Source organism: Ascaphus truei, chromosome 5 (genome assembly GCF_040206685.1).
Source record: "Ascaphus truei isolate aAscTru1 chromosome 5, aAscTru1.hap1, whole genome shotgun sequence".
NCBI classification, from domain to species: Eukaryota; Metazoa; Chordata; class Amphibia; order Anura; family Ascaphidae; genus Ascaphus; species Ascaphus truei.
In genome coordinates this window covers 98,439,487-98,456,634 of record NC_134487.1, presented here as the reverse complement: position 1 = coordinate 98,456,634, position 17,148 = coordinate 98,439,487, and the positions used below count along the sequence as shown (strand labels likewise).

Sequence of the window (17,148 nt, the reverse complement as noted above, 5' to 3'; positions counted from 1 at the left end):
CACAAATAAGTAGCAGTAAATACAGGTTTATATCACTTTATATCACATTTGTGTTGTTTATATTTCCCTGGATCTATTTTAGTAGCGCCCTTTTTTCCTTATTTTTTCTCTTCAAATCATAAGTTTGTTCTTAGTTTTATTTTTATTTATTTTTTCATTCTAATGTGTTACTTACCAAGAATCTCAGTACTAGAGCGCATGTAGGAACTTCGGGAGGACACCCATCTCAGACCTACAACCGGGACCTACCGAAGAAAGACAACAACGGGCTGAAAGCAGAAACGGGATCAGGAAAGCTGGCTGCCAGCGTATTAGGATCTGTTAGCAATGTTTTGTTTAAAAAAGAAGGTTTTTAATTCCTTTCTGGATGAAAGTAAAGCTTCAGGATTTCTTAAAGCAGCAGGGAGCTTAATTCCACAGTCTTGGGGTGGTTCTTCAAGGACACTCCCACCAGCTTTATTGACCTTAAACCGAGGTTCAAGCAGTTGAGGAGCAATGGCAGATTGGGGGTGTTCCTGATTTTTTGTTTCCTCTCTTTTTAATTATGTTTATAGTGTATATCTGTTGTTATCGTAAGAGCAATTGAAAACAGTGCTCAAGCTTTTACGTCATTATTCAGACTGCCTTATGTTAGCACAGCGGATAAAAAAGGAGCATTCCTTGAAAAATAATCAATCCCTCACTAATTTATCTAGATTTTTTTTAATCAATGTATTTAATATTATACCAGTGAAGCGGGGTATCCCTTGGCTACTATTCTACCCAATGGGCTGGCAGTAAACCCTGGTATTCACAGGATTGCCTGTAGTTGGTATGGGGTTTCCCCTTCACCTTTGGTACTGCACTTGAGTAACAGCAGAGGGTGGCACATCCTGTTGTAGCTGGGACAACGGGGTGCCCATCTTCTAGCTGTACTTAATGGAGAGATACCATTCAACCTATATATTTTTAATATTCATGTTCCAAGGTGTATTTTATTGTTGTCAAACGGTTTGCTGAACACCGAGTGGATTTCCTCTTCTGCGCATGTGCCGCGCTGTTGCCTGCCTCTGTGGTTGCCAAGTGAGGTCTGAATCATTACTGGCAGACGCTGTTACTCAAAGCAGAGCGGGCGCTCTGACGTCACAGAAGGGCCCGTGGGACCACGCCGTCACGCTGCCTGACTGATCGGGAAACACAGTGAGGTCTGCAGAGGAACCTGTGTACTACTTGCGAGCAAAGGACAACCACTCCCCAGGATCCACTAAGCGCATTGACGCAATTTACAGGACATTGAGACTGTGGCAGAGTCATCAATTATCTGGCATTTCACCTACCTGTAGGTGGAAAGGAGAGTGAAGCTCTGGTGGTTCCTGGTTGCAGACGCTGGTAACTGCCACTCTGTGGCTCTATGCTTGATTAATCTACCTTGATGTACGCATAACCTTGAAACACCTTTTATATAAACATAGTTTATTACATTTTTCACGATGAGTGTTGTGCGCTTTGTTTGTTTTTTTGTTGCCTGTAGTTGGTATGGGGTTTCCCCTTCACCTTTGGTACTGCACTTGAGTAACAGCAGAGGGTGGCACATCCTGTTGTAGCTGGGACAACGGGGTGTACATTTTCTAGCTGTACTTAAGGGGAGTACAGCCCTAAATTTGGAGGTTGTTCCTTCCCCCTGAGGAAGGCAGGTCGCACGACTGGGAGTCTGAGTTTGGGGCCTACCCATGTGCTCTTCCCTGCCGGGAGGAGTGAGTGTGATCATACCTCTGCCTACGCTAGGGAGGTGGGGAAGAGTTAGGACGGCTGCGGGTGCCCTTGGCCTGTAATGGCGGTCCAGGGACCATCTCCAGTGATAGCTGCGAGTAAGGAGACTGTAACCGACAGAAGACTGCTGAGTAGCTGTGTATTACTGCAAAGACTGTAGTAATATACCGTTCCCATTTGCAATATACCTCTAGCCTGGTGTGTGATCTAACTGGGGGGAGTACAACTTCTGCCGTGGGACATCATCTCTATACATCCCTGGAGCCTACGGCAGATGGAGGCGCTGCACTGCTAAGTATTATCTGTGGTATAGACTGTAGAAGCCTGATCCTGTGTCCCAAAGTCATCGCAGACGACTCAGCCCTCTTGTTACCAGCAGGTATGCACCACATACACCCAGTAATGGCCCCTATCTGCGATTGGCGGGGGGGAGGGAAACACCACTACATTTGAAGGCGCTGCTGAGATGCGATAACAGGACAGGCTTACAGCGAAACAAAGCTGGAAGTGATAAGGTATGCTTTCAGAACAAGTGAAAGGTGTAGAAAAGGGACCAGGGCCTCTGATGCTATGCCAGGGATCCTTGGGTACCCGTTCTTTAAAAAAAGGACTTTATTTCTCCCTAAGGCGAACCCGGAGAGGGCGGAACCTTCATCCATATGCCCGTTCTGAGGCTGGGGCCAGGCCACTTGTCTGATACAAGATCTAGGGTACCCATTCTGGAGCGACATACTGTGCCATGGGGGAAGCGTCCCAAGTGGAGCAGTCTCCTGGGAGCATGACCCTTCCGCTATTTCTTCTTTTTCAAGTCTGTGATCTGGTGGCTTCCAGTTGGAAATTTATCTGGGAAGTGTGTACCCCGTCTCAGCCTCAAAACCAGAGAACTGTGTGCTAAGATGGCCGCCACTGAGTGGGTTTCGTTTGTGGTTTCTAAAATGGCGTCTCCCGCCACTACCGGAGAATGCAGGTGTAGTAGCAAAAGCACTGCACGGCTTCCTGCAAGGTTCTGCAAAGCCAGAACCCCACCCAAGCTACGTGACTGGCTCAACCAATAGCCAGAGTCATGCCCTGTCTATGTCACCGAGTGCCCCTGTAATCTCCTGGTTTTCATTGCTGCCAAACTTACTCCATACTATCTATATATATAATTTTGAAAATCTTGGATGCGAGTGTCTGGAGACCATTTGATTGGTCCGTCTGTCTGCCCGCCCTCCCACGGCTCTCATTGGCCGGTGTGTCTGCCCCCCCCTGTGTCCCGCCCCCCCCACGGCTCTCATTGGCCCCCCAGAGCACGCTCTCTCCTGCTCTCTCCTCCCACAGGCCGCTCCCTTCCTGGCTCTCACCTCCCCCTGGCTCTCACCTCCCACAGGCCGCTCCATTCCCCCTGCTCTCACTCTTCCCCGGCTCCCACCTCCCCCTGGCTCTCACCTCCCACAGGCCGCTCCCTTCCCCCGGCTCTGACCTTTCCTCGGCTTTCAACCTTCCCCGGCTCTCACCTCCCCCCGTCCCCGGCTCTCACCCTTCCCCGGCTCTCACGCTTCCCCGGCTCTCTCCGCCCCCCGGCTCTCACCTCCCACAGGCCGCTCCCCTTCCCTGGCTGTCACCCTTCCCCGGCTCTCACCCTTCCCCGGCGCTCTTCCTGCCACACACCGCTCCCACTCCAAATCCCCCCCACTCCCCCCCACACAGAGCATGCTCTCTGCGGCTCTCACTTCACACAGGCCGCTCCCCCAGCTCCACCATCCCCGAGAGCACTCCTCCGGCTCTCTCCGTCTCTCCGTAAAGGGCATGTTCAACGGCGGGGCACAGCACCTCCTCACCGGAGCATCTCAGCCTCGCCGGGGGTCACGGACACCGCTGAGGAGCCCTAGGTGGAGGAGGAGGGCGGCCGGTACCCAGAGGAAGAGGAGGAGCACGGCTGGGTGCAAGGTGAGGAAATGCAGGGGAATGGGCTCTTTCACGCATCCCTGACTCCCCCCCCTTCTCCCTGCCCTTTGGACCGCCCCTCCCTGCCATTTGGGCCCCCACCCCTCCCTGCCCTTTGGTCCCCACCCCTTGCCCCCCCCCTCCCCTCTCCCTGCCCTTTGCCCCCCTACCCCCTCCTTGCCCTTTGGCCCCCCTGCCCCTCCCTGCCCTTTGGTCCCTGCCTTTACCCCCCCACCCCCTCCCTGCCCTTTGCCCCCCTGCCCCTTCCTTGCCCTTTGCTCCCTCCACCCCTCCCTGCCCTTTGGCCCACCCTCCACCCCTCCCTGCCCTTTGGTCCCTGCCCTTTGCCCCACCCTACCCCCTCCCTGCCCTTTGGCCCCCTCTACCCCTCCCTACCCTTTGGTCCATGCCCTTTGCCCTCCCTACCCCCTCCCTGCCCTTTGCCACCCCTACCCCATCCATGCCCTTTGCACCCCCACCCCTCCCTGCCCTTTGGACCCCACCCTGCCCCTCCCTGCCCTTTGCCCCCCCTGCCCCTCCCTGACCTTTGGCCACTCCCTGCCCCTCCCTGCCCTTTGGACCACCCCCACCCCTCCCTGCCCTTTGCCCCCCCTGCCCTTTGCCCCTCCCTGCCCCTCCCTGCCCTTTGCTCCCCCACACCACTCCCTGCCCTTTGGCCCCCCCACCCCTCCCTGCCCTTTGGTCCATGTCCTTTGCCCCCCCTACCCCCTCCCTGCCCTTTGGCACCCCCCCACCCCTCCCTGCCATTTGGTCCCTGCCCTTTGCCCCCCCCTACCCCCTCCCTGCCCTTTGCCCCCTGCCCCTCCCTGCCCTTTGCCCCCCCCTACCCCTCCCTGCCCTTTGCCCCCAGCCCCTCCCTGCCCTTTGCCCCCCGCCCCTCCCTGCCCTTTGGTCCCAGCCCTTGCCCCCCCTACCCCCTCCCTGCCCTTTGCCCCCCCTTCCCCCTCCCTGCCCTTTGCCCCCCCCCTTCCCCCTCCCTGCCCTTTGCCCCCCACCCTCCCTGCCCTTTGGTCCCTGCCCTTTGGTCCCTGCCCTTTGCCCCCCCTACCCCCTCCCTGCCCTTTGCCCCCCCTACCCCCTCTCTGCCCTTTGCCCCCCCTACCCCCTCCCTGCCCTTTGCTCCCCCCTGCCCCTCCCTGCCCTTCCCTGCCCATTTCTTTATGTTCAGGTTGTCTCCCCTTAGGATCGATCCATAGGTTCCTGGGTATCTGTACTGGTGGACAGCCTATGTCCTTGCAGTAATTCCAGAATGGATGACAGTCATAAACACAGATAATATATATGAAGTGTATTGAAAACAAGTAAGAGTATACGTTGACTCACATGTAAAGAAAGCACTTCCATCACTGGCAGCCGCGTTGAGTTCCCCGATGTGGTCTCCTCATGCTTCTGCGTACCTGTCATATATTTTATCTGTGTCCGGCAACTAGTGGGGAACCCACGCGTACCAGCTGGTCTGCAAAAGACGCCGGGAGCATCAGCCGGAGAAGAAAGTCAGCCGCCTCCAATTCAAGTCCGCGATATATGCGTAATACCTACCTACCTCCTGTAAGTAGGATTTTGATTTTTGCCAGGTGTGTGGAGTGGATTCTATCATAATGTTATACACGTGATTGTTTTTTTTAATGTTTATTAAATATACTTTTGTTTATCTTACTTTCTTGCTTTATTCCTACCTCTGAGGATTTCATTATTAGTTTATCATTTGGCTAATTATCATTTTTACATGCAGTATTATACTATGTTTGGCAAGTTTTTCTATTCACATATGCCAAGATTCACCTGATTTGATCTACTGTACATCATTGGAGTGACTGAACAATTAAGGACATCCTATATGGTGGTATCACTTGGACCTATTGTATTGTGGCAAACGGCTCCCTTTATTTAGCGTTGCCGTTTGCCCAGGCTCTTTACGACACAGTCTTCTAGGGTTTAATTTGTAGCAAAGGGGTAAAAACACGTGTATACACACAAGGGGCACTCAGACACTTTAAAATAAATAAAGGTTCAGTTGAGAGCCCGACTATCCTATGGGAAGCCCACAAAGCCTCTATTAGAGGTCAATTTCTTTTGATAGCCTCATTTAGGAAAAAAATTAAAAATCTCAACCAGGGAAAGTTAATGGTAAAAATAATTGAGATTGAACAGGAGCATAAAAAGTGCCCATGCAGGAAGATTTATAAACTTCTACGCCAGACCAGAGATTAATTACATAGATTAAGATTGGAAGATACAGAAAAGGCACTAAAGTGGACCCGTCAGACCTATTATGAAAATTTTCAAATTGCCGAGGAGTTTTCTAAATATTATAACAAATTGTATAATCTAGATTCATCAGACCCCCCAATCTCAATAAAACATCCATAGAACAAATAGTTATTTATTTACAGGCTTGCGATCTTCCAAAGCTGTCCACGGAAGATCTGAAGGGTCTAAATGCTAAAATAAATATATTAGAACTAGGTGAGGTTATCAAGGGTTTGAGACCCTCAAAACCCCGGCCAGGACAGGCTCTCAAATATCTATTATATAAAATATTTTAACATTTTAGCTCCACATCTTGCAGACCTGTTCAATAGGTTTTTTTTAAAGGGTACCCAGATTCCTATCCAAATGTCAAAAGCAAATTTGGTAGTTATACCTAAAGAAGGTAAAGATCCAACGAGTTGCGCAAGTTATAGGCTATTTTCGCTTCTTAATACAGATTTTAAAATTTATAGTAAAATATTGGCGAATAGACTAATGTAAATTCTTCCCCATCTAATACATAATGATTAGGTAGGTTTTATAAGTAATTGGTCCGGAAAATTTTAAATTATCTTTGTTTCCTGATGATATTATTCTGCCAATCTCTAATCCTCTGACTTCTCTTCCCAATTTACATGAAGGGCTTTCTGAGTTTGGCTCTCTTTCTGGATATAAAATGAAATGCAAATTTTAATTAAATCTGCCAAATCAGAAGCACTAAATTTAACTTTATCAGACACTGAAGTAAAGCTAATTAAATTAAATTTCAATTATCATTGGAATAAATGAAGATTGAAATATTTGGGGATCTTTCTCACAAAAAATTACCAGTCTCTTTATAAATATAACTACCCAGAGCTCTTCACAAGAGTCAAATGCGATCTTTTAGTATGGAATGGATACCAAATGTCTTGGATGGGCCATATTATATCAGTTAAGATGAATGTTCTCCCGAAATTGCTATAATATTTTCAGACACTTTCGATTTCTAGCCCGATAAAATATTTAAAGGATATACAGAATAAGATTATGCAGTTTATATGGGGTAACAAAACACCAAGCGTTGCAAGTTCGGTTTTGCTTGTGTAGCCGTCTTTCCCCCCTGTATAAAGAGACTACTGCCGTTACCTGTTGCTCACAGAAAGCCTGAGTTTCTGCCACAGGAGCCTGGGGTGATAATGCGATCTCCTCGGTGCAGCGCCTCCACCTGAGAGAGAGCCCAGCGTAGCGGGATAGCCCCTCACAGGAACAATGTACCCAGTAATTACATACACAGGTTATGGTATAACAGTATTTACTAGACACCTGATCTTCATAACAACAGTATAATACAAAGCATACACTATGTATATATATATATATATATATATATATATATATATATATATATATATATATATATATATATATATATATATATATATATATATATATATATATATATGTAGCCCCCTGTAAACAGCACAGGCTATACCTATCTTCCTCCTACTGTGGTAAGTCCTGTTAAGGGCATGCACCAGTAGTCATCATGGGTTTTCCCCCTTCCTAGCCCTGCCCTGAGTGGTAGATGCAGACCCCTGACTCTGCTGCAGGCACGAGACAGAGGGGAGGTACTGCTGATATCATGAGGGGTGGGGCTGACTCTATATTTAGCAGCCAGCTCCCGTAAGTAGTTGTCCTGTTCTGTCCGAGGAGTTGGAGGAGACAGTGTGGTCTCACCTGTGCAGTCGTACAGGAGCAGAGAGAGGAGAGACTCAGCCACTTTGAGTTGAGCTGATAGCACGATAGACCCGGTGGACCAATGCCCCTCACCCCGCTGCTGGGGTGATGGGGAGAATCCAGTCCCCACCCAGAGGCTAACCTCTGAAGTGGGCTGCGTGGTATTGACGCCCCAGCCCAGACCATCCTGTCGGAGGAGAGACTTGGAGGGAAGGAGAGGAGGAGAGTGAATAACGGGACTTTGCTGTTGTTGTTGTGGCTGCTGGTCACCACTACATTTGGAGTCGCTGATCTGACAAATAAAGAGACAATACTTTTATACAAAGACTGTTGTGTGAGTCTGGAGCATTCACCCTGGGACCAGGGTTCACTCTTCTGTACGGGTCCTATCCCATATTCCTGGGAGTATAGAAGATGGAGGCGCTGCACCACTAAGAAAGCATGGAGGCTACCACCCCAGAAGCCTGGTCCTGTCTCCCCAATAACAATGCGGGAAGCTCATGCCCTCCTGTTGCACGCAGGTATGCACCACCACTACGTATGTAATCTGCCCTCACGCACCCTAGACACCACAGATGAGTCTGGGGGGGGGGGAACAAGGGTTACATTTGGAGGCGCTGCTGAGATGCCAGAACAGGTCAGGCTTAGAGCGAGGCAGAAAGGGAAGAGTGAGATGCACTCTCCGTGCAAGTACTGGAGAAGGAAGGGCGCAATTGCACATACCGAGGGTAGTCAGGGGAGCGTAGACTCTCGCACAGTATGCCTTGGGCGCCCTTAGGAGGTTGCAAAGGAGAGGTTAGCTATAGCTGTCCGAGTCCCTTGAGGCAGATAGCGTGAGGCAACTGGGGGGGTCAGCCTGTTAACTAGTCCAGGGACCATGGCCCAGGGCCCGCGCTATGAGTGGCCAAAAGTAGGACACGCCCGTACCTAGGAAAGAGAGGTACAGTAGCAATCACCCACACAAACGCACTACAGAGCACTTGCATTGTAGACACTGAGTACAGTGCATGGAGGAGAGGAGTTCCGCTGAGCCTGGGGTAAAGCCACCTCATATTAGTGGGATACAGAAACAGAATGCAGAGCACACACTTGGAGACTAGTCAGTGTCTAGGTACGAGATACCCAGTAGACACTGAGAATAGGGCACATGGAAATTTGGAGAACTCCTACAAGATGGCGCCCGTCCCTACATGTGCTCCGCGGAGCAAGAGAGACGATCTAAAATGGTGGTTTCCGCCAATCCTGGAGCAAGCACGTGAATTGTGCAAAGAGACAGTGAGATCAATGTGGCTGGAAATGTGCAAGAGTCTGGCGCCAAACCCAGATTCCTTGCAAGAGGAGCGGAGCGGCGCGAAAGCCGAAAGTCCACCCACCTGTGTCGTGACTGGTCAGAAAGCCAGGCCACGTCACACTGAAAGAGAAAAGGCCCCGCCTCTGGATTCCACCAGAGGGAGGGGGCACAAGGAGAGCCAATCAGGAGAGTCCTCCCCAGTGAAGGGAGGGACCGGAAGCCATAGCGAAGAGCTTCACTTTTGTCTGGCATTCGAGGAGCAAGGAGCTGAAACACTGAGCTGTTCCAACCCTGAGCGAACCATGTCCGAGATGAATACTTCAATTTACCAACTACCAGGAGGCTTACTGGTAGTGGAGGTAGCTGAGCACGAATACCTCCGGTGTTTGTGCGTCCACTGCGGGATACCGGGCGCGGTACCAAGCACCAAGGCCCGATGCCCTCAATGTGGCATGTTTTACCTTTGGCCGAATGAGCCGTGGCCTTTGATCGAGACCCCGCGGGGTGCCTCTCCGGGAACATTGACGGAGGTGGTGGAAGGCAAAGATAAGACTGCCCTGGTTCCCCGTCATACCCAAGCGGGAGGAAAAAAGGCCCAGCCCGCTATTGAACTGAGCGAGCTGTCGACGAAGAAGAGCGCGACCGCAGTGGAGGTACCAGAGCGAGACTACTTTGTACCTATACCCACTGGTTGTATCGCCGAAGAACCCGGTGACTCCCTAGCGGAGGAACCGATCTTGATATCCTCGGAGGAAGAGGTTGGGGTGACATCGGTGGCGATGCGCCTACCGACGAACCACCCCAGAGGCCTCAAGAGGGAGCAGACGAGTCCGGAAACCTTCCGACGGCAAGGGCTGGTGCGGCCGGAGGCCCGTAAGAGTCCCACGGCCGTGGTGACTCCCAGTGCAGCGGAGACAGAGACCGAGACGACCCTAGAGGAGCCCGATATCATCAAACAGCAGCGGAGCGGTAAGGAGACTCCACCACCCCCTTACTCCCGCCAGGTGAAGACCACAACCACGGAGGACGAGAAGGAGAGGCTTGAGGCCTACTTGTCCAGCCATGCACCGGATGCTCTGCCACCGCCCATGCCGGTCCTCGACACACTTCCGGTGCGTGACCACGGAGCGGATGGAGATTCTGCGGTCACCCCTGATGACGTCGTTTCCGGTTCCACCGGAAAGAGAAGGCCGGGAGGTGTGTTCTCCTCACGAAGCATAGATTCAGCCATTGCCCTGGCTACCCTACAGAGTCGAGGCCCCCCCAGGGAAGCCAGAAGCATGGTGGAGAACGCGTCTAAGAAAGCGTCCACTGGTCGCGGTATCACCCGCTTGCTGGACAATGACATGAACGTTGCCCCTGCCCCAGCCCATAGCTCCATCGGCCCAGCCACTGCCCCTGCCCCGTCACGAGTAGTGCCACCGGGACCTAGCAGGGATAAGTTATGTAAATACCCCAAATACTCCAAGGACTTGTGGGATTGGGAGTTGAGCGATGAGGGGTCTGATGGGGAGATAACGTATTCAAGTGTTATACCTGTGCCTAACCCTGTGCCGTTTTCTCCTGCAGCTAGAGGGAGGACCCGTGGGTCCCACACTCCAGTAGAGGCTGGGCCTACGAGCAACGTGGTTCATAAGATGAACTCTACTAGATATATCAACGCCAAAGGGAGGAGAGATTGCTCGTGACCTACTGATGCGGGTACGTCCGGTGTATCATCTCAGGTAGAGTCCGATGTAGAACGCACTAGTCATTCCACTGAGTACGAGCACTGTGACAAATGGTGGGCGCCTTTGTTCACCGGATACCACGAGGGGATGGACCGTACATGGTTCCTATTAATTAAGAATAATGTAGTAGACCATTGGTGGGCGGCTGGTTCTTTCACTCCGCAGGAGGTGGAGGATGAGTTAGATCAGAGGTTCCGGGAGATAGAACAGAAACTTATTGTACCCCGAGGCCTCAGTATCTTATACGATGAAGTAGCTCCGGAAGAGCCTGTGTTTTGGGTACTGCCGAGCAGGGCGGGGCACCGCAAGTTCACCAAACTAAGTTGAGCTGACCGGGCCATAGTTGCTAGATACCGGCAGTCCCACGGATATGAGTACCCTTATGTGCCTGAGCCAATCATGAGAGAAATAGAAGAGAACCGGGATAGCTGGCTCCGGGAGGCTGTGCAGGAATATCTTCGGACCAAGTTCGGTCAGGGAGGGTATCATAATGAGGATAAGATAAGCGAATTGGTCCGCATATGGAGCATAGGTAGATGTATCTACGTGCATGGTGTAACCTATCGGCCTGAGCATGGGCCGGTCCAATCGTTCGCTGTGACCGTCACGGATCATAATGGGTGGCGGGTAAGAAAGCCCGATCCAAAGCATTATCTGTAGGGGTCTCCATGTTGGGAGTACCCGGTTGTATTACCAATTTAACTACCTCATTATGCAATGTATGATGACAATGTCTCATGTGTGTGCTGTTTCCCAGGTTGTTCGCCGCAGGATGGGTCTGCTAAAACTAGGTCCAAGTGGGGACCATTGGATTCCACCATAGGGAGAGTGTAGCCCCCTGTAAACAGCACAGGCTATACCTATCTTCCTCCTACTGTGGTAAGTCCTGTTAAGGGCAGGCACCAGTAGTCATCATGGGTTTTCCCACTTCCTAGCCCTGCCCTGAGTGGTAGATGCAGACCCCTGACTCTGCTGCAGGCACGAGACAGAGGGGAGGTTCTGCTGACATCATGAGGGGTGGGGCTGACTCTATATTTAGCAGCCAGCTCCCGTAAGTAGTTGTCCTGTTCTGTCCGAGGAGTTGGAGGAGACAGTGCGGTCTCACCTGTGCAGTCGTACAGGAGCAGAGAGAGGAGAGGAGAGACTCAGCCACTTTGAGTTGAGCTGATAGCACGATAGACCCGGTGGACCAATGCCCCTCACCCCGCTGCTGGGGTGATGGGGAGAATCCAGTCCCCACCCAGAGGCTAACCACTGAGGTGGGCTGCGGGGTATTGACGCCCCAGCCCAGCCCATCCTGTCGGAGGAGAGACTTGGAGGGAAGGAGAGGAGGAGAGTGAATAACAGGACTTTGCTGTTGTTGTTGTGGCTGCTGGTCGTCACTACATTTGGAGTCGCCGATCTGACAAATAAAGAGACAATACTTTTATACAAAGACTGTTGTGTGAGTCTGGAGCATTGACCCTGGGACCAGGGTTTACTCTTCTGTACGCGTCCTATCCCATATTCCTGGGAGTATAGAAGATGGAGGCGCTGCACCACTAAGAAAGCATGGAGGCTACCACCCCAGAAGCCTGGTCCTGTCTCCCCAATAACAACGCGGGAAGCTCAGGCCCTCCTGTTCCACGCAGGTATGCACCACCACTACGCATGTAATCTGCCCTCACGCACCCTAGACACCACAGATGAGTCTGGGGGGGGGGGGGGGGAAAGGGTTATATACATATATATATATATATCCCCACAGGGTATTCCCACTATACTTGGGGTGCAGGGACATAAGAGCCCTAGTGTCCTTCCCATAATGTCACTCCCACCCAAGTATGAGGCGTAGCGTTAGCCTGTGGACTGTTGGTGCACTTGTTGGTATACCTGCCCCGGGCTCCAGCACCTGGGTGTAGCTTAACAACAATCAACGGTCAGTCTGGTCCAACTATGCCTTCCGCCTCCATGTGGGGTGGCCTCCAGCAGGAGCATCCCACCATAGATATTCTCTGAATGTAGGTGGTCTGGTCCCAGACCACAAGGCCGCAAAGCACCGAGCGGCGTCTTCACTCTTATCTATCCTCACTACTGACAGCTACAGGGAAAGATCCCCGACTATGGGCTTTCCCTGTAGCTACCACAAGCTGAGGATGAAAGGGGTCTAACTGGGACCTAAAGCGGTGATCTGGCCTAGTCTGAGTGCCACTGACACTCAGACCCTACCTTCCCCTTCTGCATCCCTGCTCCAACTTGCGTGGTCCCTGCATTCGCTCCAAACACCTATCTTTCCTGGTCGTGAATCCAGCAGCCTTATTGGCCCTCCTATACCACGTGGAGGCAGCCCCTGATGCTGCTGGGATATGTAGTCCCTCGCGGAGCCCCTTGTGTATTGGCTGCCGGTCCTGCTACTCACTGCGCATGCGCAAGCTATCAGTAATGGCCACCGGGGTCGTAACTACTCTGCGCATGTGCGATCCTCCAATGCGCATACTCGCCACTTCTACAATGGCGGCGCCCTGCCTGGGCATCCGCCGCAAAGCTCCGGAGTTACGGAGCTCCCTCTACTGCTCTCCCGCCGGCCGCCGCAACTCCTGACACCCCGCAGCCCCCACCCGAGGTGTCCCGATAGCCGTCCCCCTCCCGCAGCCCGGAGGTAAGAGGTGGACATGGCTACACTTGCATCACGAGAAAGAAGAGGACTGGCGGTCCCAGATATTAAGAAATATTATTTAGCCAATTTTGGTTAATGTGACAGTTGTATTAGTACAATGTGAATCTACAGATCTTATCATGTGTGTCTGTATTTATACAGTAGTTATATTCTTCATTCTGTACACCAGGGGTCAGACTTAAACTGCTCAATGGTTACTTTTTCAACCTTAGGTAACCTGGAAATTTGCATGTGTTTAAAGAGTCTTATTTATTATAGTAATCCACAGATCCGAAGTTAACTGCCCTTTAACAATGTATTAGCTCGGTAGCATCTGAGTAACAAGTTTATAGACCATGTTATTATATGTCTGGTCATAGTGTTGTGTAGGACTCTATACAATATGTTGTGACGAAGTTTTCCATGTACTGGGGATAAGATTAGTTGCATCCAAATGAATAGGGCTAAATTATTCTCCTGCATGGGGAAGAGAACTTCACAGCATATTGAGACTGTATAGGGTTCATTACCTCTGTAATGCCATTTCTTTAATACATTAGCAAACCTATCACTGAAGTTTAAAGCGGCAATTCATGCTCTTTTTATTTTATTTTTCTACCCAGGAATGAAGCAGAGGGTCCCCGGAGCTGAACACCCTGCTTCTGCAGATACTTACATCCGAAGTAGGTGCCGGTAGCCGCTCTGCTTGGCTACCAGGGATCATGTAATGGCCTCTGTTCAAAGCTCCTATGTCCTGCAGACCAATAGGAAGCTGTGACATCATCAGTTGAACGTCCAATTAGCTCGTGTGATGCGGGAGCTTTAAACTTTAAAGCCCAGCTAGCTCAGCCAGAGCGGCAACTGGCACATAGTTACATAGTTACATAGTTACATACATAGTTACACAGTAGATGAGGTTGAAAAAAGACGTACGTCCATCAAGTTCAACCTATGCTAAATTTAGACAACAGATACTTTATCCTTTATCTATACTTACTTATTGATCCAGAGGAAGGCAAACAAAAAACCCCAGAGTCATATCATCCAATGATGTCTCATAAGGGGAAAAATAAATTCCTTCCTGACTCCAAGAATTGGCAATCGGATTAATCCCTGGATCAACATATTTCCCATGTATACTTATTTGGTATATCCCTGTATACCTTTCCCACCTAAAAAGATGTCCAACCTTTTTATGAACAAATCTATTGTATCTGCCATCACAGTCTCCATGGGTAATGAATTCCACATTTTAACTGCCCTTACTGTAAAGAACCCTTTCCTTTGTTGCTGGTGAAATCTCCTTTCCTCCAGCCTTAAGGGATGGCCCCGAGTCTTTTGTACTGCCCGTGGTATGAATAGTTCTTTTGAAAACTCCTGGTATTGTCCCCGAATATATTTGTATATAGTTATTATATCCCCTCTTAGACGCCTCTTTTCTAATGTAAAAAATCTAATTTAGCTAGCCTCTCCTCACAAGTTAGATTGTCCATCCCCTTTATTAATTTGGTGGCTCTTCTCTGCACTCTCTCTAGTTCCATAATGTCTTTTCTTAGGATTGGTGCCTAAAATTGTACTCCATATTCAAGGTGGGTTCTTACTAATGCTTTGTAAAGGGGCATAATAATGTTTACTTCCCTTCCACCCATTGCCCGTTTAATGCAAGATAAGATCTTGTTTGCCTTTGCAGCTACTGCATGACTTTGGGCACTATTGCTAAGCCTGCTGTCTACAAGCACTCCTAAATCCTTCTCCATCAAGGATTTCCCCAATTTATCTCCATTTAATTTGTAATTCGCCTTTTTATTCTTGCATCCCAAATGCATAACCTTAAATTTATCTGTATTAAACCTCATCTGCCATTTATCTGCCCACGTTTCCAGTCTCTCCAAGTCCTTCTAAAGAGAAATTACATCCTGCTCTGATTCTATTACCTTACACAATTTAGTATCATCAGCAAAGATGGAGACTTTGCTCTCGATGCCAACCTCAAGGTCATTAATAAAAAAGTTAAAAAGCTGGGGTCCCAGTACCGATCCCTGAGGTACTCCACTCACGACTTTAGCCCAACCTGAAAAAGTTCAATTTATGACAACCCTCTGTTGTCTGTCCTTTAACCAGTTTTTAATCCAGGTGCATATATTATTAGTGAGTCCAATTTTCTTTATTTTGTACACCAACCTCTTGTTTGAAACCGTATCAAAAGCCTTTGCAAAATCTAAGTAGACCACATCAACTGCATTACCCTGGTCTAAATTCCTACTTACCTCCTCAAAGAAACAAATAAGTTTAGTTTGGCATGATCTATCCTTCATAAATCCATGCTGACTATTACTAATAATTTTATTTTCCATTAGGTATTCCTGAATATTATCCCGTATTAAATCTTCAAGAAGTTTCCCCACTATTGAAGTCAGGCTTACAGGTCTGTAATTCCCCGGTTGTGATCTAGCTCCCTTTTTAAATATAGGCACCACATCTGCTTTACGCCAATCTTGTGGTACTGAGCCTGTGGAAATGGTGTCCTTGAATATTAAATTTAATGGTTTGGCTATTACTGAGCTTAACTCCTTGAAAACTCTTGGATGTATGCCATCGGGGCCAGGTGCCTTATTTACTTTAATTTTTTCAAGTCGCTTATGAACTTCTTCCTCAGTTAACCAATTGTTCATTAATATGGAGGTTGTGGCTTCCTCCTGCGGCACTACTATTGAACTTGATTTTTCCCTGGTAAACACAGAGGCAAAGAATTGGTTTAATACCTCTGCTTTTTCCTTATCTCCAATAATCTGCCTACTCATCTCACACTGAAAGGGTCCAATATTTTCTTTTCTCATTTTTTTGTTATTACAGTACTTAAAGAACTTTTTAGGGTTGACCTTACTTTCTATTGCAATCCTTTTTTCATTATCCATTTTTGCTAATTTGATTGCCCTTTTGCAATTTTTGTTACATTCCTTATAATTCTGATATGATGTCTCCATCCCTTCTGACTTAAAGAATCTAAACGCCTTCCTCTTCTTGTCCATTCCCTCCCCTATCTGTTTATTTAGCCACATTGGTTTTGACTTATTTCTTTTATACTTATTACCCAAGGGTATACACTGATAAGTGTGCTTTTCTAACAATCTTTAAAGACTGCCCATTTATCTTCTACATTTTTCCCTGCAAAAACATCATCCCAGTGTATTATTTGTAGATTAGACCTCAGTTTATTAAAATCTGACTTTCTAAAGTTTAAGGTCTTTGTTGAACCCAAGTAATCTGTTTTTTGATAATTTATTTCAAATGAGACCATGTTATGATCACTGTTACCCAAATGTTCCAGGACTTGAATATTTGTTATTACTTCTACATTGTTTGATATGACCAAATCCAGTACTGCCCCTCTCCTGGTTGGTTCCTCAATAATTTGAGTCATATAATTGTCTTTAAGCACCCCCAAAAAACTGTTTCCTTTTGTTGTAATGCTAATCTCATTGCCCCAGTCTATGTCTGGATAATTAAAATCCCCCATTATGCAAACATGACCCAGTTTTAATGCCTTCTCCATTTGCAAAAGTATTTTAGCTTCCTCAATCTCGCAGATATTTGGTGGTTTATAGCATATTCCCACAAACATTTTCTTTATACTTTTACCTCCACTGCTAATTTCTATCCACAAAGTCTCTACATTTTCATCATTCCCTTCATAAACATCATTCCTTATAATAGGTTTTAGATCCGGTTTAACATATAAACATACTCCACCTCCCCTTCTATTTGTTCGATCCTTCCGAAAAAGGGAATAACCCTCTAAATTAACTGTTCAGTCATCAGTTTCATCC

General features: G+C 48.7%; 1 long non-coding RNA gene across 1 annotated transcript in view; it reads left to right on the top strand.

Annotated features, from left to right (window-relative positions):
• The first annotated feature begins 13,160 nt into the window (after positions 1-13,160).
• LOC142494410 (uncharacterized) overlaps positions 13,161-17,148 on the top strand; it is an 84,810-nt gene continuing 80,822 nt past the window's right edge. The window contains exons 1-2 of the long non-coding RNA XR_012801423.1: positions 13,161-13,324; positions 13,945-14,004. This is a non-coding gene — a long non-coding RNA (uncharacterized LOC142494410). The remainder of the gene's footprint in view (positions 13,325-13,944; positions 14,005-17,148) is intronic.